This window comes from Ursus americanus, chromosome 4, assembly GCF_024610735.1.
Source record: "Ursus americanus isolate L20-20 chromosome 4, mUrsAme1.1.p, whole genome shotgun sequence".
In the NCBI taxonomy this organism is placed as follows: Eukaryota; Metazoa; Chordata; class Mammalia; order Carnivora; family Ursidae; genus Ursus; species Ursus americanus.
In genome coordinates this window covers 98175202-98201287 of record NC_142130.1, presented here as the reverse complement: position 1 = coordinate 98201287, position 26086 = coordinate 98175202, and the positions used below count along the sequence as shown (strand labels likewise).

General features: G+C 54.2%; 1 protein-coding gene across 2 annotated transcripts in view; it reads right to left on the bottom strand.

Annotated features, from left to right (window-relative positions):
- ADARB1 (adenosine deaminase RNA specific B1) overlaps positions 1-11451 on the bottom strand; it is a 137322-nt gene extending 125871 nt beyond the window's left edge. For both annotated transcript variants that reach the window (XM_045776895.2, XM_045776898.2), the window contains exon 1: positions 11293-11451. The gene's annotated coding sequence lies outside the window, so the exon portion shown is untranslated. The remainder of the gene's footprint in view (positions 1-11292) is intronic.
- Between the last annotated feature and the right edge of the window lie 14635 nt (positions 11452-26086).

The following is a 26086-nucleotide window of genomic DNA, read 5'->3' as shown; positions in this document are numbered from 1 at the left end:
GACAGAACTGCAACCCTGATCTGCACTCGGCGATCTGAGCCACATCCGCGGCCGGACACGGAGCCAGCAGTCCGGACACAGAGCTCTCGTCCCACAGCTTCCGGAAAGCAGTGATCTTCCACAGGGTCTCAGTGTGGTCAAATCTAGGCTGAACTCTATGACCCCAAATTATCGCGGCTCTCGAGTCCAATGATGCATTCCTATGACTTCTGCATCTTCCTGGATTACGATTTTCTGCCTCAACTCCCAAACCAGCTTCCACCTGAAGCAACAAGTCTTCAGTTCACTGCGCCTGCCGCTCCCTCCCCAGAAACGTTAATACAAAAAATTATTACATAAGGTTCTTTAAACGGTTAGATAATTTTTGAATGAAAATGAAGTTTTACGGTATTAACAAAAACAATAGCCCCCTAAAGCAGCCCGCCAAGAACATGGTGTTACAACAGCAGCGTGCTGTCAAACCCGGCGCACATGACTGGCTCAAGAGTGATCCTTCTGTCTGACTGTTATTTTGGGTAGATTCCTGTTCTGAAAAAGAATCTAGACTAATAAACCTCACTTGCACTGACTGATCTCACTCATAGCCAGGACGGGGCAGAGGTGACCAGAGGTTAGAGAACCACGGCTCTGTGGGCTATGGGCTGTGGCCTGAGCACAGAGCCCCTGAAACCACAGCCCCTGTTGTGACGGACCCCAGGCCGGAACCCCATGAAGCATCTGCGTGGAGTGACCGTGCCATCCGTGGCTCTTCAGTGGTGAGTGCCTCGCACAGCACGCTACAGCTCCCCTTCTCTACGTGGGTCACCCCCTTCCTGCCTCGCACAGCCGGAGCCCGGTAAGAGGCAGGCTGCACAAAGCCTTGCCTCCAAAGAGAGGAACCTGTGAAAGTAGGTGCCTGGCAGAACCCATCCCCGAAAGAGAAGACAGGGAGATGAATGGGCCGCAGGCATGGGGTCAGGACGGGAGCGTGGGCGAGGGGAGCCTGGTGCCACAACGGACTCAGCCTCGTGCAAATGACGAGAAGCTACCTTACCTCCTTGAGTGAATTCCTCTGCTCCAGGAAACCAACTCACTCCACATGCTTAACACTCGGAAGGTCAGAGAGCTGGTGCATATCCTGTCACCGGCCGAAACCAGAAAGGGAAGGTGAATCTATGTGTGCGGCCTGCACGCCAAGGCACAGACGACAACGCACCTCCCAAACCTACCCCCTCGGTTTCCACCTCTATCATGTTACAAGAGAGGGCTAATTAAGTATCACCTGCTGTGGAATTATCTCTAGTCAGCTAAGGTAAGCTTCAGACTTTCACACCTGAAAAACAATCCTTGCTCAGTTTAATTCCCGACAACCAACACAGAGACTAGTGCCCTAAGACCAAGGAATAGAGAAAGGGACCGTCTGGAGTCCCCTGGAGCCAGAACCCATGACTCTACCCACCCCCCCAGATCCTCCCTTCCTGCACCTCACCTCCTTCAGCAGAGCTGCCTGGTCCAGACGGAGGTGACAGGACCCTCTGCCAGGTGTGAGCCTCTGCTGGGTCTTAGCAGCCAAGGGACAAGGCATTGCCTACTTTCAACACAGGACTACACACAGGTTCTAAGATAAGTATTTGTGCAACAGATGACCGAGTGACCCTTGAAACGCTCAGAATTTATTATTTTACTCCTGCATATGACAGTCTTCTGGAAATGGAACAAAGCTTGGAAATCACCCACCTGACTGGCCTCGTTCTACCTCGAGGAACCTAGGGCAGGATGCTGAAGGGAAGGGCCCCCCGAGTTCAGAGGCAGGGCTGGGATTAGATACCCAGCTTCCTAAATGACAGCACTGTCTGGCTTTCTCCTTTCCTCCTGCACCGGGCACCTTAGCAGGCACCCTCTCTCCAGGGTTTCCATCCTTGAAGCCTCCACTGTTGAATCAGGTATGTTCCATTTCACTTGGTGCTTTTCCGAAACCTCCCAGAATTACTCGCATTCTCATTTTTGTCCCAACGTAGCGATAACCATTACTTCTCTGTTACCACTTACGAGAACGCTTCTCAGCTGTGTGTCGCCCTAAGGGGTTCCAATGGCGGCAGCAGGACATAGCCGCTCTTGTAGGTTGGGGACTCCCTGTTTTCAACAGACTAAATTACAATAGTGTACTTCAGGGTTTTAGAACAACTTCGAATGTTTTATAAATGTTTCTACTCTACAAAGAAAAGCAAAAAAATCTGGAGATAACATAGACATACGGGGCATAAATAGATGACTGATTCAGCAAGCACGGCAGGAGCAGGGGAGGGGCAGTGTGGGGAAGCAGACGAACGGAGACTTGTGGCTCTGCCATTTACTACCTGCATAGAAAGTAAGAGAACGTTAGTCATTCGCTCCACAGCCAGGATAACTGCCTGCTCTCCCCCACGCACTGTTCTGAGCCCTGAGGACGGACGCAGAGCCAGAGCCCCGCCTCCCTGAGGCTTCCGCTCGCTCAGAGAGCAGGGGAGGGTCTCGGAGAGCAAGACAAACTGAAGGGACAGCAGGACACATGTTGGGTGAGGAGGTGAGGGTGCAGGGGATGCAGCCCAGGAGACACCTGGGGGCGAGGCCCCAGGGCTGGAGGGGTGACAGGGGGACAGCAGACCCTGGGAGGACTCTGAGATGGGGGAAGTGGCAGGGCTCTGGGCAGGAGAGTGATGGATCCACCCTCCCCACGTAGGGCTCCAATCTGGCTGCGGGTCAGGAACAGGGGGAAGGAGACCCAGGGGAGGAGGCTACCGAAAGAGGCAGGCAGGAGTGTCCGAGTGGTCCGAGGGTGCTGAGGGCACCTCACAAGGGGGACCTCCTCAGAGCTGCAGGAGCAGCTGGCCAGATGAAACTGGCTCCACCATGCCCGACACACACTAAGAGCTTACTGAATGTCAGCCACATGTTACCCAGCGCTCCCAGAACCTACCGAACCTCTTACATCCAATCCCCATCTGAAAAACAGGGCTGATACGCTCAGGAGGAATGACTGACCCAAGTACAAGGACTCCCAGTTCCCGCCAGTTCTGCCGCACAAAGTTGATTTGAAGGGAGAGGTGGAGGGGCAGAGGGAAAAAGAGAGAATCTCAAGCAGACTTCCACCGAGCACAGAGCCCGAGGCAGGGCTGGATCCCACGACCTGAGACCACAACGATGCCGAGACCACGACGACCCCGAGACCATGACGACCCCGAGACCATGAAGACCCCGAGACCATGCCATGAGCTGAAATCAAGAGTCAGACACACAGCCACCTGAGCCCCCGGGGCAGCCCTGTTGCACCTGTCTGCGTCTCACAAACAACATGGTACACCCCTTCCAGATCACGTGCACACATGTTCACATTCTGCACGGGACACACCAAGGGGCAAGTGACTTGCAGATTCAAAGAGAATCTGATGTAAAGTGATGCCCATAACTGAGGGACCTTCCCCTGGGGTCCTTCTGCGCGTCATCACAAAGAGTTCTAAGGGCCCTTCCTACTCCCCCCTGCGTCCTCACCCCCTACACCTCATCCCTGCTCAGCCTGGCACCCCCTCACCCCCAGCCTCAAACTCTGCATGCACCGCTCACTTCCACCGCTCCCCCCATCAAGGATTGGACGAAGGCTGCTGCCCACCCCCCAGCTGCTCCAACAAGCGGGGTTCTGACAGGCTGCCCCTTCCACTGGGAATGTCCTTGTCCCCCCTCTGGGCAGGAAGAGCTCGTCTCCCCTGGGCGTCAGCGTGGCGCCCCTGTTGAGAGAGGCCTGCCCTGCCCGGCGGGCCTCAGGGAGGAGCCGCCCCCTGATGCCATCTCCCTCACCCTTTGTCTCCTCAGTCCCCCTCAACCCCCCCAGACAAAGGAGCTTCACGGCAGAGCGTCAGCCCTGGTGCCTGGCTTAGCCTCCCCGCCGGAATGTTGGCCCGAGGAGGCAGAGGCCTTCTCCTTCAGAGTGCGTCCTTCCGCAGTGACTCACACGGAACCTGTCACTGCGGGAAAGAGTGCCCAGAGCAGTGGAAACCAGTTTTCCCCTGGCACAGACTGCGGGCACATGCAGGGAGTCCGTGACGGCTTCTTCACACTTCAGCCCATTGACAGAACTACTGAGGAGACCGGTATTTCAAAACTTCGAACCCACCACAAACACCACGAACCAGCATGCAAGGAAGAGGTCATAGCACTGGAACAGGCAACTTCACGTGCGTGCTGCTGGCCCAGGGGCAATCAGGCCTCACGGAGCCGGAAGCAACACCCGTCCTCCCCCAGAGGTGGGGGGCTGTCCCAGATGCAAAGCTGCCGTCCTTCTGGACAGCTTAAGACAAATGAAGCACAAAGCAGGAGGCGAATCTTGCCAGTCCTCAAAAGCAGTACCAAACTTGGAGAGGAAAGGTGCCAACATCTAGTGAAGTTAATGACACTTTTAGAAAGAAGGGAATTCTTCTGATAAAGTAAAACGCCATTCCACATGTATCTTTCTATAAGGATGGCTCACGGCATGCTTAACACCAGGAGCCAATAAGAAACTGTATCCTGGGGCGCCTGGGTAGCGCAGTCGTTAAAGCGTCTGCCTTCGGCTCAGGGCGTGATCCCGGCGTTCCGGGATCGAGTCCCACATCGGGCTCCTCTGCTGGGAGCCTGCTTCTTCCTCTCTCACTCGCTTGCTGTGTTCCCTCTCTCGCTGGCTGTCTCTCTGTCACATAAATAAATAAAATCTTTAAAAAAAAAAAAAAAAAAAAGAAACTGTATCCTAAGTCCTGGAGCACGATCCCCAAGTTTCTGGAACTGAGCACAAAACTCTATTTTATTTAATACCTTCCTTTCAAAAGGGCAGCGTGTGTTTCAGAAATACTCGTGATCCCTCTCACCTTCTCAAGGACCTGGCTCCTGCAATTTCCCTGTTCCCAACGTATTATAAAGTTGTCCCCCTCCACTGGGTCGTGCCTGTTAACCCATAAACATATCATCATCACTTCCATTTAAAAAGTAAAATCACTTGACTCCCTGGAGCCCAAGACCCCTCCAGTTACTGGCCCACACTCTGCCCTCTTTTAACAAGACCCCTCGAGAAGCCTCCGTATGTGAGTCTCCCTTGCAGCACTCTCGGCCACTGCAAGGCCCACTCCCTCAGCCCTGGGTCCCAGGCCACAAGACCCTCCTGATTTCCTCCTTCAACAGACCCCTTTACAGTGGGTAATGCCAGACCACCCTCCTCCCGTGGACCCCTTGCCAGAAGCCCCCAGACTCCGTCCGCCCTGTCTATACCCACCGTGCAGCCTATGGTTTCAAACACCAGCAACAGACAAATGACTCCCAAATTCACATATTTGGCCCAACTTCTTCTTGAGCCCAACCTTGAATTTCCACTTGTATCCAAACATCTCCACTTGGATGACTAATCATAAAAATAACAAGAAAAGTAAACCCACTTTAGTACTGTTAGAGGTACTATTTTAGGCACTTTATGTTAGCTCAGTTTACTGACCCAACGACCGTAGGATAAAGGTTGCACTACTCTTCCTAATTTATGGCTCAGAAAACCGAAGCAGAGAGAGATTAAACAGCTCGCTCAAGATCACACATCTGGAGTGTGGCGACACGGAGATCTACGCAGCGCACGCTCAAGGCCCAGTCTGTGGGCGTCCCTGCTGAAGAACTGCCGGCGCCAGGGTCTGAGGCCCACGCGGCCAGTCCCCAGCGTCTGCTCTCTGCCGCACACACTTGCTGTTCTCCAACTCGCCCAGCTCGGCGCCAGTGCCAGCCAACTGCTCAGGCCAACAACCCTGGGATCATTCTGGGATGTTCCAATCCTGACAGGCCTGTTTACAAAACAGGCCCCAGTTCACCGGTTCTCAGATGTGCATCTTCCCACATCTGAACCCTGTGAAATCGGAGGTGCCTGGCATGGGTGGTGTCTCACAACGACAGGACACGGGACAACACAGCCCATCAACAGGTCCGTCAACGAAGGGCCAGAAACCTGTCCTTCACACCCGCCAATAAGATCAAGAAAGCACCCAAATGGACAGAGTGGGCATCAGCTGCTTGGAAGACACCCCCAGATGGCAGGGGTGAGGTCTTAAGGGAAGCCAGCACAGGGAACAACAGAGGGACAGCTTGGAGCACATCGGTGCTCAAAGGCTGACTGGGAAGAATCAGATTTTAAACGGAAAGAAATTTTACAATTACTGCATTTTATTTCACTTCTGTTTTCCTTTTTTTTTTTTTTTTTTTTTAAGATTTTATTTATTTATTTGACAGAGATGGAGACAGCCAGCGAGAGAGGGAACACAAGCAGGGGGAGTGGGAAAGGAAGAAGCAGGCTCCCAGCAGAGGAGCCCGATGTGGGACCCGATCCCGGAACGCCGGGATCACGCCCTGAGCCAAAGGCAGACGCTTTAACGACTGCGCCACCCAGGCGCCCCCTTTTTTTTTTTTTTTTGAGGGCACAATGGTATGATTTTAAAAGTCTATGCTTCAAGTCCAAGTGCACTTTGAATGAGTAGAAGTAAGGCCTAAATGGTTCAAAGGCACTACATCCCAGTACAATTGGCAACATTTTCTGGCTAACAGTGCAGGCTCTGATGTCACCCCTAGGCCCACGGTGATCTCGCCACGTGCCCACGCTGTTCACCCCCGCCCTGTCTGCAGGAGGAATGGTGGGAAGAGCCCCTGTGGTCCCGGGGCTCAGGGCAGTCCTGGCTTTGCCCCTTACATGTGCATGTGCCCTCACTGTGCCCAGTTTTACCCACATGCACAACATGGGAAGACACATAAAAGGGCCCACCTTTTGGACTCTCCCAAGATTTAAGTCAACACGTGGAAGGTGCTCCAGAAGCCCGGTTTGTCCCAAGTACCTGATAAACATGAGCTGTGTAACAGCCTGTGATTCTTTGAGAGCTTGGTCATGACATTTCCTCGTTCAAAACTCGCTAAGGTCAACTAGGAAGAGAGGGAGGGAAGTGCCCGCCCTCTGAAGGCTTCCCATCACACCGTGAAGACAATCCAGATTCCTTACCGCAGCCTCAGCCCTCCACCCTCCCTCCCTCTCACTGGTCTCCCCACACTTCCAAGCACAGGACAAGGAAGTTCCTCTAGGGGTCCCCCTGCCTGCGTGGCAGCACCCAGCTCCCTCCGTCCTCTGAGCCACCTCCCAGGCCCCCACCCACCCTCGATTTTATTTTATTTGCACTTCCTAGCACTTAAGACCTCAGCTGAGGTTTACCATCCCCTCATCCCACATAATGTGAACCCCACGAGGGCAGGAACTACCCTTACTGTGCTCACACCCATGTCTCCAGCACCTAGGACGGTACCCGGCACAGGGTGGACACATGCTGGTGACGCCGTGGGAGAAACAAACCGACCTAAAGGCAAGCAGAACTTTCCCACACTTCCAGTAAAAATTCCAGGTACCGGGGTGCCTGGGTGGCTCAGTCATTAAGCGTCTGCCTTCGGCTCAGGGCGTAATCCCAAAATCCTGGGATCGAGCCCCACCTTGGGCTCCCTGCTCAGTGGGAAGCCTGCTCCTTCCTCTCCCACTCCCTCTGCTTGTGTTCCCTCTCTGGCTGGCCGTCTGTCTCTCTGTCAAATAAATAAAATCTTAAAAAAAAAAAAAAAAATTCCAGGTACCTCCAGGCCACCACACCCTCCCCACCCCATCTTCACTTCAATCCATCACAAAGATGAAAAACTGAAAACCAAAGTCCTTTTTCTCTGTACACTCCCAGAACACCCTGCACCCATGGGTGGAGACAAGCAGAAAGCAGTACGAATCAGAGCAGAAATTCACAAGGTCTGGGCCCCACAGCCGTCAAGGTCTGCAGCAGGGCCACGTGAGGACATCTCCCGGCCACTGCACCTTCCCTGGTCACACTCCAAATAAAACACAAAAAGTCACTCGAGGAAATAGGACATTTTAATTGCTTCAACGTATAATTTTTGTTTTTTTTTTTTTAATTTTAAGTAAGCTCTACACCCAACGTGAGCTCAAACTCATGACCACAGCTCCACTGACTGAGCCGGTAGGTGCCTCAACGTACAATTTTTAAATGAAATTCTCACGGTTTACCTTTTCCACCACATATGTTATGAATATATTTTTTCAGGTTTTTTTTTAACACCATCATTTCCATCACACCAAATTATAAATTTGGAAATTCACAATTTAGAAAATCGACACAAAAAAACCATCAAGTTTTTAAATAAAATTGGAACTCTCTAAGCTTTTCAGTTTCACACTAAGATTGACAATTTTTCTTAAATAATTTTTTTAAAGGCTGCTAAGTATATAATTTCACCTATTAATCTCTAAAGTATACTTTCCAACCATCTCCTATTTAAATAACAGTCCTTGTTCCTAAGTATTTACACAGCGCATCACAGCATTCCAGGGAATAGAACTCCATTCTGGACTAAAATTTAGGACTAAGGGACTGTGGGGACTAGTAAAACACGGTTGGTTACACTTGCACCCACATATAAAAACTATTCACGGCAGCCCTGTTTGCTACAGCAAATATTTAAAAACTGTATTAAAACATACATACAACCATGTCTGTATTTTGACCCCTGCTTGGACATACAGCGGGTAGACGGAACGGAGTGGAGTGAGCTTTAACCCTCTGTGCCGTCTGAAGGTGCTGTTACATTTTTACATCGATGCATAAAAATGGTACTGCTATATGTCTTAAAGTTTTATAACTAAAGTCATAGATCTTACTTTTTTAATGTAATGCTATAAACTGATTACTAAAACCGCCAGCACCTGAACTTCTTTGAACTCTCTCTTGTTCAGCACTGTAGCCCACAGCCTGTAACAGGGAGGGCCCAGCACACAGCAAGCCATAGATGGATTTGTCAACTGAATTACGTTTGCTTTATTCATTCACCGGACAAATATAAGTTCAAAGAATTTTCTTATTCCACAAATCTGAAAGCAACTGAAATGCTTTCACAACGTGTCAGTTCACAAAGGAGTGCGTTTGCCTATGAACCGAGAAGTTGCTTGCTGATGACGTTATTAGCTAATTCTCCTCTCTTCACCCCCAGTACTGACTTCATGTGCACACTGCTCCTCGAGGTCCGTGTGTCATCAATTTCTCAGAGCTCGACCAATCTTCTTTTCACCACTGCCCCCTGCAGAAAGGCCTCCTTTTCCCCCTTCCAACTGCAGCTTCCAATTTTGTTGAAGATGTAGCTGAATATATTCAGTCTCAGGAACCCTCAGACATCTCACAGGGCATTACTCACGGACCATGCATTCCTTTCCAAGCCCTTGTGAGTCCCCTGCCTCCCCCTCCAGCAGGGTCTCCGCACCCAGCTCAGCATGTCTCATCAAATATTTATCAAGCCCCTGTCGGGGGTGTGCATTCGGAGAGGATCTGCCCACTGGAGGAGCCATGCAGGCAAGGACAGCTAATTCTCCCACCCAAGGTGGGGCAGTACCAGCCTGCCTCCTCCCTTTCTCCTCTGGGAAACCGTGGGCAGGCAGAGGGTAGTCTCTGCCCCAAACAAAAGATGGTCATTAAAAGACATTTCCCAGGAACTGCTCTTAAGACAACCCACTGTTTTAGAAAATGCAGCTCTGCCGGCACCTTTCAAAGGAATAAAAATATACAGGTAAATTTAAGAGGAAACAAAGAAGATTAAATCAGTATTTCTATTCTCAAAGCTTACTGATATATCATCTTAATTAGGGCACTAAGAGTAAAGAAGCAAGTTTGATACGAAGCCACTTTCCGTTATACTTGAAGAGTGGAATGCTAACCATTATGGTTTCTTTAATAAGGAAACAAAATGTCCTTATCAGAAGTAACTAGCAAAACCTGGCGGCTAAAAATATTAATGCGAAACAAACACAAGGGTGCAGGGCTCTGACAAATACGGGGACCAGAGCACGTTTCTCACGTCTGTAAATCCGGACTCCAACACTTTTAGCGTCCACAGCTCAATGTGACACCTTCCCTCGGACCCATCCACAACCCGGTAATTTTCCTACTGCAGATGTGAACACGTCAGAATTCACCTCGGGCCCCCAATCGCCCCAGATTGTTCCGGATGGCTCCAGACGCCCGCCACGCGCCGCGGGAACTTCCCCGCCCCGGGCCGCCCGCGGCGCTGAGCATCCCACGCGGACACGGCGCCCTCGGGAGGGGACGCGGGGCCGTCCGGGGTGCAGCTTTATCCTGGGGGGCGCAGCCTCATGCCAAGGGCGTACTCTCCCCTCCCCAAGGCGCAGAGCTTCCCGCGCGGACGCGGTGCCCTCCAGAAGGGGACGCAGGGCCGTCCCGGGCGCAACCATCCCTCCCTGGCGCGGAGAGCATCGGAGTAGACGCGGCACTCCTGGGGAGGAGAAGGGGCTGCCCTGGCGCAGTCTCCCGCCCCAGGGGCTCATCTCCACGCCGGGGTGCAGCGTCCCCTTAATCCCGGGGCTCAGCCTCATCCCGGGCGCAGTGTCCCCTCTACTGGGGCGCAGCCTTATCCCAGGGCGCAACCTCCCGTCCCAGGGGCGCACTCTCCCCTTCATCCCGGGACGCAGCCTACTCTCCCCGGGGCTCAGCCTCTCCTCCCAGGAGCGTAGTCTCCCCCTCATCCCAGGCGCAGTCTTACCCCCCCCCCAACACACACACCAGTGCAGCTTCATTCAGGGGCGCGGCCTCCCCCTTCATCCCAGGGCTCAGCACCCCCCACAACGGGCGCATCTTCATCCCCGGGCGCAGTCCCCCCCACCAGGCGCAGCTTCATCGCGGGGCTCAGTCCACCCCCCACGGGCGCAGTTTCATCCCGGGGCGCAGTCCACTCCCCCTCCCACGGGCTTATCTTCACCCCGGGCGCAGTGCCCCCACCAGGCGCAGCTTCATCGCGGGGCGCAGTCCACCTCCCCCCACCGGGTTCAGCTTCATCGCGGGGCGCAGTCCCCCCACCGGCGTAGCTTCCACGCGGGGCGCGGTCCCCCCACCGCGTTCAGCTTCATCGCCGGGCGCAGCCTCCCTCTCCGCGGCGCAGAGCATCCCGCGCGGACGCGGCGCCCCGGAGAGGAGACGCGGGGCGGTCCCGGACGCAGCCTCCCCTCCGCGGGCGGCCCGCACCCCACGGGGCAGCCCCCGGCACACCTCCGCCCGGCAGCCCCTCCGGACCCCCGCCCCGGGCCGGGCAGCACTGGGGTCCGGCTCGCGGCGTACGCCGGGCGCGGCCTCACCACCTGCCCCGCGGCGCTTACATAAACGCGGCCCCGGCGGCGCTGCCCGGCCCCGGGGTCCGAGCCCCCGCCCTCGCCTCGCCTGGCCTCGCCTGGCCTCGCCTCACCTCAGCCGCGGGCCGCTCCGCTCCGCACGCCGCGCCGGGGCTCGGACCGCGAGGCCGCCGGGGCTCCAGTCGGCCGCCGGGGCTGCGGCGCGCTGGCCGTGGCCTGGCGCGGCCCCGAGCGCGGCCCCGAGCGCGGCCCGACCCGGCCGCCTCCGCCGCCGCCGCCGCCGCCGCCGCCTCAGCCTCCTCCTCAGCCTCCGCCCTCCGCCCTCGGCCCGCGGCGCCGGCTCCGCCCTCCCCACCGCCCCCGCCGCCGGCCGCGCGCACGCCGGGGGGAGGGGGCGCCGCGGCGCAGGACGTGCGCGCGCCCGCAGGCCGCGGAAGCTGTCCCGCGGTCCGCGGCCCTAGCGGTGCCGAGCGCGGTGCGGCGCGTGCTCAGAGCAGGTGGGGCCCGGGTCCGAGGCCCCGCTCCGCGCCCCGGAGGCCGGAAGCAGGTCCAGCTCGTCCACGTGGAGGTGCTGGTTGGGAGGCTCGGTGGGTTTGTGTGACGACAGGAAAGGCGTTTGAAAGCTCCTTGACGGTGTGCGGTACACTCACTCCTGTGCGCGCTGAGTGCGCACAGCACCGTGAGCACGTGTCGAAATGCCCCATTTCCGAAGACCGGAGGAACCGAGTGCAGGCTGCGGTCTACCCAGAACAGAAAGTAAACTACAGCTTCATCAGGGAAAATGCACGGTTCTTGAACGGCGGCGCCGAGACCTGAGCCGTGAGTGCGGACGGTGCTCAGAGCCCGGCAGGCCCGGGGTCCTACCCCGCAGAGCCGAGCTCTGCTGCCGCTTCGCCCGCCCGGGCACAGCTCGGGCGTCTCTCAGGACCTCTGCCTGCTTCCTCCCGGGCAAAACGGGCAGGACAAGGCTAATGCCGGTGAGGAGCCCGCTCCGCCCGAAGCACAGCGGCGATGCGATTCCCACTGAACGTCTCTGAGAAGCTCGGTGCCCCGCAGCATCAGTTAACCACACGGAACAGTGCTGCAGCGCGCCAGGTATCTGCTGCGGGTGTTCTCCTGGAAAGGAAACACCCCCTGGGGCCAGCAGCTAACAGGCAAGCCATCACCCAGCCTGAGGGCTAAGGGCCACGTACAGTGTCCACAGGAACACTTGTGGACCACCGAGGAAAAATCAAGACTCCCAGAATGCCCTCTAGGGAGTCCACCTTAGTAAACAAATATATGGTGAGGACTTGAGATCTGTTTCTGTGAAACTGACCACCCCAAAACCAGGCGGCTTCAGTTGTTCATGATCCTGTGACCAGCAGCTCACACAGCTCCAGTCTGCTTCATGGGGTGTGGGCTGGACCCACTCCTATGGACCACCAGCAGGGACCACGCAGGAACCAGGCTGTGTGTCACCTGCTGTCCACAGGCTGGCCAAGGCTGCTTCTCAAGGTGTGTTACCCCCAACCGTAGCAAGAGGGAGGGCAAGGCTCAGTGCATGGGACATTTCCAGCCTCCAGTCCCACTGGCCCAAGTCAGAGGGCTGAGGGCTGAGTGGGTGTGAGGGGGGCTGTGCAGGGCACGGTGAAGGGACGTGTGGCTCACTGAAGGGCACATCTCCGCAGCCCTCTTCTGCAAGCGAGCCATTGTTTGGTGCAGCCGGACCAAGACCTTCACACTCAGGCTGCTGTGGACGCAGACCCGGCCAGGAGCCCAGGACTGCTGGCGGAGCCGGGCTTGCGGCATTCTCCCTGACTTGGAGCGGTGGCGCGCAGAGCACGCCCCTTTACGCTGTTGCGGGGAAAACAACTTCCAGCCACTGGAGCCAAGACGCAGGACGTTGCCACACCCACGCAGCACTGTGAGGTCCAGCGCCTTATTGAGGGATCCTAGAGGCTGCAGAGGTAAGCTCTCCGGCCGCCTAATCACGGTCAGTGCCAGACGCCGGGCGCTGGGGATGGCCCGTTGGTCTCCCCAGAGGTGCTCGCCGCGGAGCCACATGGGGGCTACGTCCCAGGAGCTCTTCCATGTGAACTGCGGCCAGCAGGCCTGGCCCCGCCCTGCCCCCCAGACACTCAGTCTGTTGCTTACCTCACTCATGCAGATTGTGAAAATAAAATGTCACTTTGGTGTCCTGGAAAACAAGCCTGATGCTCAAACGCTTGCCTCGGGATTCCAGCTGCCCCACCCCCACCCATCTGCCCCAGTGACAAGGTGTTAGGTTTTATGGAAGTGTATGAACCTGTCGGCTGGGTCTGGGGCGGGTCTATACAACACCAGAAGACCACATTGGCCACTTTTTCCCTCTAGTTGACATGCCCACGTAGCTGGATCCCACAAGCTGAATTAGAAATCACTCTGGGCACCCGAGGCCCTGCAGGACAGAACAGGACTTGTGACCCTGGGACACTGGCCTGCAGCAGATTCCGGAGATGGCGTGTGACCTGAAGAGCCACTCAGGCACTGTGGGAAGGAGAAAGGAGGTGCCCAGCCTGACCACACTGGAGCTGCTTGCCTTCATTCACACCCTGGGCTTCCAGAAAGACTTTCAGCGGAAGGAAGTGTTCCAGGCCTACAAGCAGAGAAACCACTCCTGTGTCCAGGTCCCCAGCAGAGTGGCAGCCAGAGGCCTGAACCACATGATCTGTGCTCAGAGGGGAGCTGGCGGCTCTGGGCCACCCAGCTGGCCTGGCCTGGCTTTCTGCCCCTCCTTTCCAGGCCTTGGGCCCATGACACCTTCTGCTCACACACGGTGACCATGTGGTCCCAGCACTGCCTCCCCGTGGCGATCCCATTCCTGACATGTCCTGGGGAGACTACGCCCTGGCCATAGTCACGGTTTATACAGGCTGGTGCCTTGAGTGTGGGTTTTAATCATTAAACTCCAAGAACAACTTTTTTCGTGTTCTTTTGAAGTCTGTTCCACTGTGGTCCCCGTGTCCAACAAAATGTATCTGAGAAAACGTGTTTCCCTGTTTTATTTCACTCTGCCCAGTGTGCTTGGGAGAGGACACCCACGGGTACTTTTAGATGGCAATCTAAAAGTAGGCTATTGATTTCTTGGTTTCTAAAAAAGTCGGGAAGATAAAACTGCTAATGAGAGATTGCCAATATACTGTGATACATTTATTTGAGACAAAATATTTTTTTGTCCTATGTTTATGAAAAGCATGACACCGGAATGACAAAAACCAGATGGTGCTAAGCCTTCAGTCAGCTCCTCCCAGGAGCAGGCACCGCGCATGGAGTCTGCCCAGCTCCCGGTACACCTCCTTCTCCGGGCACCCCCGCCCCAGTGAACGCACCCCTGTCGTGGGATGGACCCAGAGAGGCCTTGTTTGTGAGAGGATGGAACATGTGCCCTCCTCCCACTCCCCAGCTCCAGGACCAGAGGTGGAGTTCTGACTCAGTGTGACCTCACTTGGAAGCTGGGGCTGGCACGGAGACAGCCCTGAGTCTGTGCCTGGACCTGCAGCGTGGAGCCCGGGGTGGTTAGGATGGCCTTCATCCCTTGCCATGCCCGGGGGAGCGGGCCGTAGCGAGAGTCGCGCAGCAGGCAGGCAGAGACAGGGCTTCGAGAACAGGCTGTCGGCTCCTGGATGCCTTGCGCCGAGCGTCACATGCGCCGGTGAGCACGGATGAGTAAGACGATGGGTTTGCTTCGGCGTTGGGCGAGAGTGGTGAGACGGGGTGGCGTGCATGACCGCGGGGAGACAGGCCCGGGTGAAGAGCACAGGCATTGGGTGGAACAGGGCCCAGACACTGCCCCACCGCACATCAGCCGTGCGACTGGCCTCTCTGAGCCTGTTCTCCAACTACGAAAGGAGGATGCCGCCCCCGCTGCCCAGGCTCTGGCGGTAAAGACCACGGGTGCTGTAATGGGGAGCTGTGTGCGTCCCCGGCGCCATGGCCGGCCCTGCTGCCAAGCCAGAGAACAAGCTTCATGAAGCCGTGGCTTTGAGCTGAGCCTTGAGGATGGGTGGGCGGGTGGCGAGGGTGTCCCGAGGCGGAGGGAAGGGCGTTCCCACGGGACAGGCATTCAAGGAAGGCAGGACTTCATCAGCCTGTCAGTCAGGGGCGGCACCCTGATGGGACTGGGCCTCGTGGATCTTCCTCCCTCAGCCACCATCAAGATGGAAGGTGCTGGAGTGCTTAACCCCGAGGCCTGAAGATAGGCGGTGGGCACGCGGAGGCCTGTGGTCTGTTTTTGTGCAGTCTACACGCTCAGAATGAATTGTGCCTTTATAAAAACAGATTGGGCAGAAGAAAGAAGATGAGACAGAGATGTGTGTGGCCGACAAAGCCTAAAATATCCACCACTGGGCCATTTACAGAAAAAGTGCCGACTCCTGGTTGAAGCCCAGCTCCACCCATACGCTGGGAGTTCGACCGGCCCTGTCGAAGTGCACGGACTCTCTTGGGGAGGGACAGAAACACAATGCAAAACCAGGGTGCCACTAGTGTGGCTGTGGTGGTGCGCGAGGCCCCCAGGGCTGTGCCCTGAGGCTGCCGCCCCCCCAGGGGGAATGCCAGTGACTCCATTAGACAGGAGCAGGTGGAGTTCAGATGTTCTGGAAGCAGACTCGGTAAGACTTGGTGATGGACTGGGCGAAGGGGCGCTGTGCGGGAAGGACCTGGCTAGCGCATGCTGGCAGGGGAAAGCGCCATGCACTGAGATGAGGTGGAGCTGGGAAGAAGCTACCAGCGCCTTCCGTGCAGAGTGTGCGAGGCCTCTCAGAGGTCCAAGTGGTGGCTGCCAAGGAGAGCGCCAGGAGCCCCACTGGGAGCGTCTCCAGCAGGAACGCTGAGTCAGTACCATGATGAGTCCAAACAAATGACACGGAGGTCGTAGTGACTTTGACAAGTTCGGTGAGGTGCTGGGGGCAGAACTGGCTAGAAAGAGAGGACACCTTCCGTCTCCTATGGGGAAGCCGACGTCATTTTGACTCTGGAACCTAAGAAGAGCGGCAGCAAAGAGACCATGGACCAACCTCATGCATAAACTAAATTAACACCTAGCACCAGGAACAAGCACCCAGCAAGCCGAAATCCAGGCATGAGGTGAGAACGACCGAGCTGGGCTTAGCCAGGAGCAGGACATTGGCTTAACACTTAATCTGTCGTGCAGATCACCCATCAGGAGGTCAAAGTGAACACCTGCACCGTCTCTCAGCGGGTGCAGGGCAGGCTTGGGATAACACCCAGCATCCCCCACGGTTAGAAACACAGACTCTTAGAAACTAGGAATAACAGGACATTTCTTTAACCTGATAGAGGGTACCTACAAGCACCTAAAACAAGCATGAAAAACACGGTGAAATGTGAGACACCATCTCCCAAAATCAGGACGAACCAAGGACACGGGCCCTTTCCACTGTTCAGCATCATGAAAGCCCTGAGGACAGGACACCACGCAGCATCGGGGGGGATGTGGACAACCACGGGTGACATGACGGCACACGTGGAAAACAAAATAATCTGCAGCTAAATCATTCGATTTAATAAAATCTAGCAAGATTACTGAGTACAAAGCCAACACACACACACACACACCCCAATTTCTGTGCATGAGCTAACAAAAAACACGTAATTTAGAAAAACAATCCCGTTTACCCTTGCTCATGAAAGGATGAGTTAAAAATAAACGTAACAGAAGAGGTGTGTGATCTTTAAGAAGAAAAAATACTTCTAAAAAGTTATTGAAAGAGCAAGTGAATGTAGAGAGACACCATTTTAATACATAAGAGGACACCAGGGTCATAAAGTTGTCACCTCTCCCACAAATTACCCGTAGAGTCAATGGGATTCTATAAATATTCCAACAGCGGTTTTTATGCATCTTGACTGATTCTAAAATAGATCACAGGAAGGCCCTGGAGCTAGAACAGCCGAGACACTCTAAAGAAGACGACGACGGCTGGGGTTTGCTCCAGCGCCCGTGAAGACCTACGCGGACGTTACTGCACATCTCGCCATTCGTGACCCGCCGAGGACGGAGAAAGCGGGCAATGAAGCAGTGCAGAGAGCCCAGAGCAGGCCCGCTCACGGTGTCACCTGCCACAGAAGAGCCACCGCAGATCAGTGGGGGAAGAAACGGCTTCACTAAGTGATGCCAGGACGTTTTTCGTCCATTTGGGGGAAAACTGGATTTAGGTATATGCCGGCACCCTACCCGAAACTCAGCTCCGGATAAATTAGGGAGAAAAAAAAATATTTGAAAGAGAGGCAAATATCTTCATGATCTTGGGGAAGGAAGGACGCCTTAAGGTGCGAAAGGTGCGAGTCATAAAAGGTAAGATGGATAAACCCGACTCTACTGAAATTAAGATGCAACAAAGTAACGCATCACACCGAGAAGGGAGAGGACGGCTGCGAAGCGTAAAAGCATGAAGAACTACAACCCCACAAAAGAATGCAAATGACTTAACACAAATGGACGAGAGGCGTGAGCAGAAGAGGAAGGCAGTACAGGCAGGAAGCACACCAAGAGCTTCTCAGCGCCCCACTGGTGGGACGTGCCGCCCCCGCTCACAGTCTTGCCGTTACAGCCAGCACGCCGGCCACGGTCGGAAAGACCGACAGCATCGAGTGTCGGACTGGACGCGGGTCAGCAGGGTTCTTACACGTCGCGGTGGGGCACAGTCCGCAACCTCCCGGGGACACGCCCGTCTCATCAGAGTGAATATTTGTGTCCCCCAGTAGCCAGCGAGCTCACTCCTGACTACGTACCCCAGAAAAATCCCCCTACACGCCGGAGGCAGCCCGCAGCAGGTGCGGCATGGCCCTGCCCGCAGTGGCCCACTGTCCATTTACTGGGAAAGATGACATCCATCCGGGTAAGTCCACACAGTGCACACACGCCCCGGGTTGACCTGGCGACACAACTGTTGGCTGAGTCAACCCCAGCAACGCCCATCATGGGTGAATCGTGCAGATGAAATGTTCGCTGAAAAATGCTCTGTTTCAGAGAGCCTGAAAACAAGGAGAACGGAGCCTGAGAGGGCTTGGCAGGCACACACCACGTTCGTGGGTATACCTACTGTACTGCGTGTGTGTATCACGTGCACACGTGCGTGTATGCACACACACGTACGCACCTATGTACACATGACACGTTTACCAGAGTGATAAGCACGGAGTTTCAGGAGCAGACTGCCTCCAGCAGGAAGGCCACCAGGGACAGCTTCGGGAACGAGCACGTAGATGAAGGTGACTGGGGACGGTCTCAGTCTGGGATGCACGCTGAGGCACGAGGGGCACGGGCGGTGCTCGTGACTTACACGTATGTCACACACATAACCCTTTGGTAAATCAAGTTGCATGTGAATATATATATTGCATATTAGGTATATTTTAAAAGTAAATTTTAATGACTTTTTTTGAGAGGGGGGCAGGGGGATGGGATAGGGAGAGGCAGAGGGAGAGAGAAAATCTTAAGCAGGCTCCATCTGAGGACCCTGAGACCATGACTGGAGCTGAAATCAAGAGTCAGATGCTTAACTGACAGAGCCACCCAGACGCCCCTTCAGTGTAAATTGTAAAGGAAGAAGAAGGATGGTCAAGACAGGACGATCAGCGGGGAGAAGTCCCTCACCAGGTATCAAGATTGGTGGAGCGACAGTCTGGGCACAAGAGCCCCGGAACAGTGCACACGGGAAACAGGAAGGTACAGCACTTGGGAAAGCAGCTCGGAATTTCCATGCAATAAGCCCACAGTCCCTCCTTAGCATACACCCTGCAGAGGCTCATACATGTTTCCCGGGAGATGTGTCCCCGCAACGCCCATAGTGTCAGAATTGCGCAAACACCGCCTGCTCCCCACAGAGGAAGGGGCTCCGTGAGCGCCCGTGGGACAGTGTGTGCAGAGCCGTTACAGGGGAGGGGGCAGGTCTCAGTGCTGAGCTTGGGGGTAGTGACACCACACGTGACCTAAAGGGTCACATAAGGTCAACTACTTTGTAAACTACAAAGGACCATCACTATTAGGATTTCAAATTGCCAAACACCTCAAACGCTTTGTGGGATGAATACAAAAAAATATATAAAACCATCGAAAACCGGGGATGTACTGTATGGTGACTAACATAATATAAAAAATCATTATAAAAAAATATATATATATATAAAACCAAACAGTAGTGGCTTCACCAACTTCCTTCGAATGGTGGTAGATTATTTTTTATAAATCAGATTCAAAACCAGTGTGGCAGCTGGTAACGCACTCCTCTAACATAACGAACTAGAACCACCAAAAGGAGCTTTCCTTTCTCCGTTTTTGCTGAGTTATCTCTTAATTATTATGTTAGCCGTCTTTCCGGAGACAGTGAAAGGCAGTTAGGGACGGAAGCTGGGCAAGGGAGAGCGGAGGGAGTGGAACGAGGGGGGTCCCCGGCCCCCTGCTCCCAGCCTCCAGGCCCCTTCCAGAGACACAGCTAATCAAAGTCTGGTTAGTGACAAAGGAGAGACGGCGTGTGGCTATTTAAAGCCCTCTGGGGGGACGGGAGGACTTGGACTATAGTCCGGCTGGAACCGACCGTTTGCAGCTAGAACTCTCAGGGCTCCTCGAGAACGCGGCCGCTCTGACTGGTGCCCGAGAAGGGTCCCTCCGACGCACATTGCTAAAGGTCTCCGGAGGCATAATATATGCACAGAGAAGGACCCGCGTCGGAAGCACCCGGGGCAAAAAGTAGACCATGCCCACCACCCAGGCCCCCTTCCCAATGTCCGCTGCCTCCCGGCTCTGGGGGGACCTCTGTGCGGCCCGGCGCCCCGTCGCTGGGTCCTGCCCGTGTTCACGCCGCGTGCTTCTGCTCGGACCAGGTGTGGGAGACCCTGCGCTCTGTCTGAGCAGCACGGATCGTGCGTTTCTGCTGCAATACGGTGTCCAGAGTATTAACGTTCCACAGTATGTTTCCTCATTCTACCGCTGACGGGGATTCTGCTTGTTCCCTGTTTTCTGCTGTGTGAGCAACGCTTCAGGGAACGTCGTCCAGCATGTCTCTCAGGATACACACGTACCATTCCCGTCGGTCGTAAGCCAAGTCAAGGGCACACGTACGCCCCACTTCAGCCAGTTTTCCAAAGTGCCGACCCTCTTTCCGTCCCCCCAGCGGGCTGGGAGCGTTCCAGTTGCTCCTTGTCTTTACCGTCCCTGGGCGTTAACAGTCCTCTTCATTTGGGCCGTTCTGGAGGCTGTGACGGAAGCACCCTGTGGTTTTCCCCGATGACTAATGCGGCTGGACATCTGTACCCGACCCTACTGCCCACGTGTGTGTCCTTTCCCATGACATCACAGCTCGGGTGTTTCCTATTTATTTGTAGAAGTTCTTTGTATATTGTGGGTGTCAACTCTCTAATCAGTTGTGTGCGGGTACCTTCCCCCGCTCAGCAGCTGGCCTTCCCAGAATCCAACCGTGTCTTTTAATGAACAGTTCTTAATTTCACTGTGATCCACTGTCTCCACGTTTCCATGGCTAGTGCTCTTCGTGGACTGTTTAGAAAACCTGGACCAGCCCATAGTCCTGAAGATACGCTCCTGTCACCTTCCCCAGGGTTTATTGTTCCAATTTTCAGACTTAGAGCAACAATCCTTCTGGAACTGCCGTGTCCGTACGGTGTGAGGTAGGGACCCAGATATGGTGTCGTCTTGGCACTTCCCAACCCAACCCTTCCCAAAGATGTCACCAAAGGTTCTTGGTCCCATCAGGAGAAAGAATTCAAGGATGGACACACAACAGAGCAGATAAGTGACACACGTGGGAAAGTTTATTAAAGCAGAAGTATGCTCTTGAGATGTGAGGGCAGGTGAACTCAAGAGGGAGCTACGCCCTGGGGGTTGGGTTTCTACCCTTTATGGACAGTTGTTAACTGGGGGGAGGAATATTCATTACTTAGGACGGCAACTTCTTGGGAGCAGGGATTGGACCTTTTCTTCCTTTGGTCAGGGGTTTCCTGTCATGGCTACCCGCCATCTTGGGCCTCTCCGGTTTGATTCAGCTTCGAGGTGGGCTGCCCCTCTCTGGTTTGATCCAGCTTCGAGGTGGGCATCTGACCTTCCCCATAGCTGACCATGACTCCTCATGGCTGGCCACCAGGTATCCTGTTAGACTAACTAACTGCACAACTTGACTGAGGTTCATGTGTTAAACCAACCTTGCATTTCCCAAAGAAGCTTAACCAGGTCACAATGCCCTTTTCATGTAGATAGATTTGGTTCACTAAGATATCGTCAGGACCTCGGTATCCATGTTTATGAGAGAGATGGGCTACAATTTTTCTTTCTTACAGTGTCCTTTTCAGGCTTTAGTATCAAGGTTATATTGAACTTCATAAAATAAGTGGGGAAGTGTTCTCCTTCTTTACTATTCTCTGGAAGAGTATAATATGAGACTGATGTTAATTCTTCCATAAATTTTGTTGAATTCAGAAGCCTTCTAAGTCCGGAGCTTACTTCGTAAGACAGTGTTTAGTTATAGATTCTTTTTTTTTTTAACCGGACATAGGACTATTAAGATTTTCTATTTCTTCTTATTTGGGCAAGAGTCAAACACTGGTCTTGCCAAACCCAATCTCCTCTAGACCAGAGAAGACTGGCTGAAGGAAGGAGGGGCACTTGAGCTGGCTGCCTGCCTTGGCATGATGTTGCCTTCAGAAGAAATACCAGTCTGACACACAGAAAGAATTGAAAAGCAATTTAAATCTTTATGCCAGTTGATCAGGGAATGCCAAAGCAGAGAGGGTATTTATATTCCTACACACAGTGCAACTTCCTGCAGCACTTCCTCTGCTCTGTCTCCCCTAGGATCCCTCGTCATGGCATGGCAGCTGCCCCTAGCTCTCTCCTAAATTCCAGAAGCTCCCTCCTGCCCAGCCGCCTTCTACATCTATTGTGCTCTCTTCTGGGAAGATCTGCTTGGCTCTGTCCTTGTGATTTAATTAAGTCAATCTCAATCTCCTTATTTCCCCTGTTTGCACCCATTACTCATTGGAATTCAGCTAGCAGACTGAGGATGGAAGGAGAAGCTCTGAGTATTTCCTGGTGAATACTCCTCTTGCCGGCTACAAATGCACATGCTGGCTGAGTTTTCCTGCTACTATGGCCTGCAGAGCAGCTATGTTGCAGTCGCCTGGCTGTCCCAACAGATATGCACCCTGGACGCCCAGGCCAAGTGTATCAGACCCTGTGGGTGGCCCCCGGGAGCCCATTTTCAGCAGGAACTGAGAGGGGTTGGGCATCACTGAGCAAGGTGTTGTTTGCTGTTTTGGGCTGGTTGGCCAAAACCCCTGTACTCCAACTTCTCATCATCGAAGACCCAGAGACACACTTGGCAAGGCCCCATGCCCAGATGGGGAGCTCTGGGATGGGGCTTCTTTTCATGGCAGAACTTTCTGGAGAGATGGTGCCCAAACCACCACCCCACTAACCCTGCTCCCCGTACCTCTGTGGGGTGTGTGCCTGGTGCTTCCCGGAGTTCCCGTCACACCCAGCACCCTTCTAGTAGCCCTCTCTGCTCTGCCCTCTCTCACAGTCTTACTCAAGGACAAGCAGTGGAAGGAACAGGAGAATTTGTGCACATGCTCAGCCTCCTGACCTCCAGCTGGCCTGTGTGCCTGCCTGTCTGCGGCTAATTCTCACAACCTGGACCACGCCTGGAAGAAAAGAGGCTCGGGCCTTTCCTTCCGTCCAGAGCACAAAGGCCAGTGTGAGGACAGGCCGCTTCCCGGGAGAGGTGCTGGGTCTCCGTGGGCCTCGATGTCCTCCTCAAAAAAACTGTCTATAAGCCATGTATCATCCACGTATACAGGCTAAATCATGTTAGAGCAAAGTATGGAAATGCAAAATATAAGTTCAGCATATCAAATGCCGCCCGAGGGTCCATTCAGATGGAAGTCACGACTTCTGCCTGCACTGAGGGACTTCCAGAGACCCTTCCCCCAATGCGGGACGTGGCACACACTGTTCTAACACAACCCAGGTCCTAAAGGGCAAGGGTCTCCAGCCGTCCAAGGCTCCCACCAAAGGGACTTGTGACCCAGTCACCAGTCAGCAATTCACAGATCTCTTTTCAGGGACAAGGATCAAGCGACAAAAAGTCTCAGGACAGGATCTCTTTTCGTCATTGTCACTGTTGGGGGCAGAAGTGAGGAGTGCACCCCTGTGAGTGGTGCAGCCCCACAGGGAGCGGGTCCATCAGGGGAAGAACTGGGTCTGGAGAGGGGTCCAGAGCCAGTTCCCTGCTGCCTGCTGTCCTGGCTGGTCCACGGCCTCATCGCGGCCCAGGCGCACATTCCAGAAAGATGAGAGACCATGGTAGTCTTTGTGGATCCCTTTGAATTGCATACATGCATAAGCCCACCTATTTTTGCTTTCTAGAATTCCACTTCTATTTTTGGTAGGATATAAAAGCATTGACTATTTCCCAAAATGGAAAAACACATTTTTCCCCTGACTGTCTTATAATATCTTGGTTGCCCACTAAGTAAGTGCATGTAGCCTGCAGGGGTGCTCTGTGAGCCCTCGTCCCACGCTCCGAGCAGGGCTGGCTGTGCGCGCCACGGCGGCTTTCCCGGGCTCTACTTTCATCTTAATGTGGTTTTTAACGCTTGGGATTTAATACATACGCCAATAGGTGGGCTTGGGTGAGGATGTCAGACATGCCCACCATTCTGTGATGGGGCCCAGGCCTGCCCCCTGGGGGGAGGGGAGCAGTGGGGGACCCGCCCTCTCTAACTGCGCTGCCCTCAGGACGTGTGTGGGCGCTGCACACTCTGCTATTTCGGGAAGCCCCCAGCCGCCGTCATGCTGGTGGGTGCGGACCAGCTTGGCTCACCCGCTCCAGTGTGCCAGCCTCCCTCACAACCAGTTGATTGGCAGGAGGAGTTAAGCTTAATGATTAAAAACGTTTCTAGAAAGTCACAGAAACTTGTTAACACATTTGTTAAAACAGCAATTACTCTAGGACCCAAAGGAGCCTGCAGGAAGTTTGCCATCTCTGGACTGTTCACCGGTAAGGTCCGGGGCCGTGCTGCCCCCGGCCCCACCACACCCCCTCGTATTAACTAACCCACTGCGCTGACAGGCCGTGTGCACCCTGCACAGCAGGAGGGCTTGTGACAGATCTGCACTCGCTGGGACCAGAACCCCAGTCTCACTGCAGTGACCACCCCCCGGGGATCTCTGTCGGGTCAATCCGAGAGGAAGCCAGTCTTGCGATTTCTGGCCAGGGGGTCTGCTTCTGGACTCCACTCTGTTCCTCCATCTACTTGTTGTCCTCACTGCCACCATGATGCCTGGATTCCCGTAGCTTTGCAGTAGGCAGAGCTGCGTCGATCCCCGATCCCCGGTTCTCGTCAGGAGTGGCTACTCAGAGTCCTTGCGTTTCCATGACGTGTTTAGAATAAGCCCCTCAAATTCTACGGAGAAGCCTGCTGGGATTTTGCTGCGGGCAGTATGGATCAAGTGGGCCATTTAGCGGAGAAGGGACAGCTCCCTGACGCTGCATGTCCCATCCATGGGCATGGTATGTATCTCCACTCATTTAGTTGCCTTCCTTTTGCTCAGCAGCATTTTGGAGTTTTCAGTGTGGAGGTCCTGCATTTCTTTTTGTTAAATTCATTCCCAACAGTTTCCTGGGTTTTGCTACGACTGTAAATCGTACTTTTTACATTAATTTCCTGCTGTTTCTTACTAGCATATAGAGACGAACAGGGTTTTCTTTTTTTTTTTTTTTTTTAAAGATTTTATTTATTTATTAGACAGAGATAGAGACAGCCAGCGAGAGAGGGAACACAAGCAGGGGGAGTGGGAGAGGAAGAAGCAGGCTCCTAGCGGAGGAGCCTGATGTGGGACTCGATCCCATAACGCCGGGATCACGCCCTGAGCCGAAGGCAGACGCTTAACCGCTGTGCCACCCAGGCGCCCCGAACAGGGTTTTCTATAATGACTCTATCTTTCAGCCTTGCTGTGCTCACGTACCGCTTCTAGCACTTTCTATAGGTTCTCTAGGGTTTTCTGTATCTACACCTACGATCATGTTGTCTATGAAGAGACACAGATTTGCCTCCTCCTCTCCGATCTGGGTGGCTCCTATTTCTTTTTCTTGCCTAAGTGCACAGGCCAGGACCTGGGATACAGTGTTACAAATGGTGCTCACTGTGCCCACAGGACTGAGCTAGTGGGGCGGTGACACAAGAAGGTTCAAGGTCCCCGGAATCACAAGAGGAAGTGCAATCATGACTTTCCTTAGGGGGTTTTGCTGTCTTCTCTGTGTTCGGTAAAGAGCAAACCCTGGTGGGACATCTCATATTTGTATAATCCTTGAGAGCCGGGCCAGCTATGGAATTTGCAGGACCCCGTGAAAAATGAAAATGTGGGTCACTTTGTTCAAAGAAGTTCTTTCCTGTCCTCTGAAGTCTGTGTCTCTGTTTGTGCTTTTCTCTCTCTCCCTCTCCCTTCCTCTCCCTGTCTCCTCTCTCTGTATTTCTGCCTCTCCCGATATGGTGCTTTGATTTGCCATTTAGTGTGATGCTCCCTCAGGTATGGGAATACTTACAGGGCAAATATAGACCCTCCCACCCAGGCACCAGGGTTACCACCCACCACTCGGTGTTCGGGGCACATGTGCCCATATCCACCCCTTAACATTATTAACATTACAAAGCAGCAACCACAGAGCATTAAAATTGCAAGTAGTGTCCTCCCAGGAGAGCTCGCCTGAGCATGGACCCTCCAGAGCAAAGTGCTGCGTGACTGCTCAGCTCGCCCGCCCACAAAGCTGTGCTTGAGTGTTGATAATTGAGATTCATTATCCCACCTAACGGTAGGCCCTGTGTATCATGGGAAAGGGCCCTTTTTCTTATTTT